We start from the raw sequence: 5,726 nt of genomic DNA, 5'->3' as shown, positions 1-5,726 counted from the left end.
AACAAAAAAAAAAATTAATTCTGTTTGGCTTTACGTGTTTTTTTCGGATTTCTATCATTCCTAGACGGCTTGCCCGATTTCAATGAAATTTTCAGGGGTGATTGGGGTCTGTGTGGAGGGTGCACATAAAATGAAATTTTCAGAAGTGATTGGGGTATGTGTGGAGGGTGCACATAAGAGATTTCTATCATACCTAGACGGCTTGCCCGATTTCAATGAAATTTTCAGGGGTAATTGGGGTCTGTGTGGAGGGTGCACATAAGAAATTTAATGTGTGTATCATTGCACGTTTTCCAATTAATTCTGTTTGGCTTTACGTGCTTTTTTGGATTTTTATTATTGTTTTGCCGCAAGATTGGCAGTCCTGCCTTTTACTAATAAATAAACAGAAACAGCTGGCGAATGTTTACAATTATTAAAAAACATTGACAACAATTTAATTTATAATCTTATAACTGGAGTCTACTATCGCACCCTTTCCTCAAACGTGTATTAATTCAATATTCAAATAACGTATATTTATATAATTTGAAAAAATATCCCTACTATACAAATATGTACAGCAATATTAACTAACTAGCGAATACCCGGCGTGCTTCGCTGCGCCTTAAAAGTAATTTTGTTTTGTTACTCCCTCTCACAACATTTGAAAATATTAGTTAATATTGCTGTACATATTTGTATAGTAGGGAGATTTTTTCAAATTATATAAATACTAGCAATTACCCGGCGTGCTTCGCTGCGCCTTAAATGTATTTTTGTGTTGTAACTCTCCCCGTAAGCTCTTATGGCCTCATTCACAAAATATTTTTAAAGAACTTTATGAAGTTAGATTTAAAAAAATCGATCTATGCAGCATTGTTTATTTTTTTTTTTAGTTAATATATTTTCGAAGGTAATTAGAAAATATGTAAAGAACCGACTTTCTCTTGGAAATTTAATTTATAATCTTATAACTGGAGTCTACTATCGCACCCTTTCCTCAAACGTGTACTGATTCAATATTCAAATAACCTATATTTATATAATTTGAAAAAATCTCCCTACTATACAAATATGTACAGCAATATTAACTAATATTTTCAAATGTTGTGAGAGGGAGTAACAAAACAAAATTACTTTTAAGGCGCAGCGAAGCACGCCGGGTATTCGCTAGTGATATATAATTGCTTATACCTTAGAGGTATGTTTTAGCCGTAAAAGGGGTGTAAAGTAAACATGATTGCCTATTTACATAAAAGATTGCAAATTTTCTTTAAGGTGTTGCCCGATAAAAAATTTAAGTTCTGAAAATTATAAAAATACATTAACACATACATAAGAATGTATTAACGCTCAGTTAGTCCACGACGTAGCGTAAACTTAGGTTGACGTACGTAGCAGCATATAAAATTTACTGTTGATAGAGAGAGAGAGAAGCAACGGCAACGTCACCGCCATGCGGTGGTGAGTTTTCGTGAACACGCGAATCCCATAAGCTAGATCGTGTCTGCGTTAACCTACGTCTACGCTACGTCGTTGACTGTTTGCGCTTTTAGCCTAGTTGATCACAAAACAGAGGTAATCCTAATAAGCTGCACGAAAGCCGTAGAAATAATAGTCTGAACACATTGAAAATGACGGACCGCGGGCCACAGCTTCCAATTTTTTATTTTCAACATCTAAATGCTTTGTCGATGGCGACATGAATTTTTTGAACGCGACTTTGACAGCATGAATTTGTATGAATTTGACATAAGAGATGAGAAAGAACCTTATTTGTCGCTTAAAAAATAGAAATAGTTGTAATCTGGCCACAACCACATTCACAGTGTAACTCTGTCGTCGCCAAGATAATTATCTATGTACATAAGAGTGCGTGTTGAAATAAATTGACAAATGTAGCCCATAGCCCGTCGTTTTCAATGCGTTCAGGCTAGAAGTTTTAGCGTTGTAACCGAATTCATCACACCCAAGCCCATAGTTAAATATGTCGTTTTGATTGATGATCGACTTGACTTTAAGACCCACCTCGAGTATTCTTCCAAAAAGGCTTCAAATGTGGTTCTAAACATCGTAGCAGAATTCATTGCAGTTGGATGGTCAGCTCAGTTTTATTTTATGCTGCTCCGATTTGAGCTGAAGCAGTGGAGTTGTTTTTTCATCGTTTCTGATCCTCCCTCCTAGTAACATATATTTAGTTTTAGAAAAAGTCATATGCCTAATGTAGTACATACATATGTATGTGTATACTCGTACGTACGCCCATGATAAAAACAAAGCAAGGTAGAACCGTTCTCTCAATTTGTCGGCCATGATTTTTTTTTGAAGTTCGCCAACATTTTAAGATCATATAAAGGTGAAAATAAAAAATTGAAATTGTTCGAAATTGTTGTTGCTTGAGATTGAAAATGAAATTGCGTGTGTGAGTTTCTGAGTAAATTTAAAAATTAAATTGTTTGGAAACGTCAAGAATTTTAAAAGTGACTCTCAGCGGTTCTACCTTACTATATTTTTATCATGCGTACGCCTATGCCTCTTGTCTTTGATCGCCTGACGGCGGTTGACTTTTCTATTATTCGTATTATTTATTTAATTTTCCATGCAATTTCAAAATTCAAGGCATTTATGCAAATTTCCAGACATTTGAGCGAAAAACAAAAATATAAAGAATGTAACAAACCAAAAAGCTATTACAAACACAATCAGAACAAAAGCTCAAAAGAAAACAAATGCGATTGCACAAAAACAAAACAAAAAGAAATCAACAAAAAAGAGAATAGCAAATGACAATTTCATGGCATTTTCTCACGCACATATCGTACATACAATGCTTATAAATATTCGCACATTTTGTAAGAATACTTACATACATACAAGTACATAAATATGTATGTATGTATAAAGTCCACATTTTGTTTGTCGTCTATATATCTACTTACAACAGCCTGTATTTTTTTAGTGGACAATAGGTCACTCACTACAATGAGTCGATCGCAAAAGGACAGTAGATGAATGGGTGGGAGAGGAGGGGGCATACAATGCCACGCAAACTCATTGCTTGTTTTATTTGTTTTTGTTGACCACAAATCTGTGCTGTCTGTTTTCTGTGTGCATTAAGCTTGTAACCATTTGCGTTTCTCTTCATGCGTTTATGTGTATGTGTGCATTTGTGTGTGTGTCAATAAAAAGTCGATTCAACTCGCAGTTAAATTTTTGATTGCAATTTGGTTAGCTTATGGCGGCAGATGTTATAAGTTAATGCGCGCCGCGGTCAGTTAGCTTTTCGAGCAAGGATAATGAACTTTGTGGCGTTAAAAGTCAGCGCAATTGAGCTTAAAATAATCGCTGCTGTTTGTTATTAATCCCAACAATGCATTTAAAATTTAATTAGCGCAAGAAATGGCTGCATATAGGCTTAAAATATTTTAGCTGTCCATCAAGCAATCATGCCACAATCCAAAATGAAAAGCATAAGAATAATTAATTTTTGTAGTTTAAACTTTTTAGAAAATTCTGGAGAATTAAGCGAGTACTTTTCCACATTTAATAGTTATTTTATACAATGATAAAACGAAAATAATCACTTTTCCATAATTTTGGGTTTCTTTATACCAGCACAAAACATACTTTCGTGAATATGGCCGCTATTGAATTGAAAATAGTTAGATTAATTCATCAATCCTAGTTAGTAATAACTATTGTTACGTATACGACGTGCGGTACTAATCGTATTCTCTGATTTTCCCGCAAATTTATTTTAATTTGTTACAAACTTTATTTAACTTTCTTTGTATGTGTATATGTAAATATGTATGTATGTATATTTGTTCTGGCCGAATCTTGCTATCAATGTGTTACCAACTCCCCGGTGAGCTAGAGGCTAGAAACTTCAAACTTCAGAACCAGATGACAGTGTAATATGAAAGACGAATTCATCCGATATGTGGCGCAGGATTTGAGATATTTGGAAAATCTCTATTTAAGGCTTTTGTTATCGATTTTGTTATCGATATTGTTACTGATTTTTCTATCGATATTTTCGGAACGTATCGGTATAATAATCGATATTTTTTATCGATTTTGTTATCGGTTGTTTTGTTGATTTTGTTACCGATTTTGCTATCGATTTTGCTATTGATATATTTATCGATCTTGTTGTCGATATTTTTATCGATTTTGTTTTTGATATTTTTATTTTTTTTGGGTTTGTTACCGATATTTTTGTCGATTTTGCTATCGATGTTGTTATCGCTTTTGCTATCGATCTTTCGATCGGTTGTATTATCGACTTTGTTATCGGTTTGTAATCGATTTTTTGATAGATTTGGGAAAGTTTTCCAATACGGAACCCGGCTTTAAAAAAAAACAAAAATGAGGGGGTTTAGAGCGGCTTTTTGTGATTGTAAATCTGAAAACCCCACCCTCCGGAGTCTTATAATTTTTATGAAAATTGAATTTTAAGTTGCAAAAAATGTCAACTTCAACCTCACTTTTTGCTTTGTAAACCAATTGTACTACAATGTCGGTGCTGCCACACAACAAAAAATGCCAAAAAAAGCACTGAAAACGAGAAACAATAAAAACGGGCATTGTAATTAACTTTTTTTTAATTAAATATCGATGTATTGATAAAAAAAAGTGATTCAGTCTAAAATCGAGAGATTTTGTAATACAAATGTTAACTTAGTTATTTATCGAAGTATTGATTTTCATGGGAAAAGCGGCGCAGGCGAAAATTTTTAATAAAACATCGCGCGATTTTTTATTAACAATTTTCATTATTTATCGAAGTATTGATTTTTATGGAAAAAGCGCCGCAGGCGAAAATGTTTAATAAAAATCGCGCGATTTTTTATTAAAAATTTTCATTATCAAATCGATGTACGTTTTCTACATTTGTGTACTTTTAACTATAATAACACCAGTAAATATTATTTCGCCCGAAAAAAATTATACCGTTGTGATCAGGAGTAAGACTCCTATCGATCCATATACTATTGTTTTTAATAAGAGCAATGTACGTATTGTACACTTATACCCCTATTTATACGCACTTATTTGTGGTGTATTTTTTTAACGTATGGTAGCATACATTTTGTGTTACTGTCAGCCATTGTTATTTCTGCTTGTTTGTGAAATGTGCAAACGTTTGTGAAGACATTTATAAACGCGTTTTACTTAATTAATTAATTAATAATTGTATATTAAGGTATTACAAACGCATGCGAACCTTTTAAGGATAATATATTTGTGTAAATAAAAGTGATAGGTGTGGAGTTATAATAAAATGTGGTGATAGCAGGCGGGATATTTTAACAACAAATAACTTAAGTACTGTTAGCAACAACATTGTGAAAGTGATAAATATAGTTAAAGGAGACCTCCATTAGTGTCCCCACCGAGTTTCATAAAAAAATTCACTATACTTTGCACGGAATAGCAATTGGTTCCGTAATGGAAATCTCAGCCATCGATTTTTTGATAGATTTTGTAACTGAACTGACTGAACTGTTAAGTGAATTACAAAGAGATGGTTATCAATCGAGATGTTTATGAAAAGGGTTTATTTCTTAACTACATGAAGAGGGTTTCCACCCGTTTAAAAAATGAAATTTAATTTGAATTAAAGGAATTAGGTAATTGAAATAGATAGGTATCACCATATGGGAGTCAGACGAAAGAGGTTTAAGAAGGTTTAAGCTTGCAAATATTACGAAGAGAGTTGCCACCTATTTGCAAAATCA

The sequence above is a fragment of the Rhagoletis pomonella genome, unplaced genomic scaffold (genome assembly GCF_013731165.1).
Source record: "Rhagoletis pomonella isolate Grant_MI unplaced genomic scaffold, Rhpom_1.0 Rhpom_scaffold_00001, whole genome shotgun sequence".
In the NCBI taxonomy this organism is placed as follows: Eukaryota; Metazoa; Arthropoda; class Insecta; order Diptera; family Tephritidae; genus Rhagoletis; species Rhagoletis pomonella.
This window is presented reverse-complemented; position numbering follows the sequence as displayed.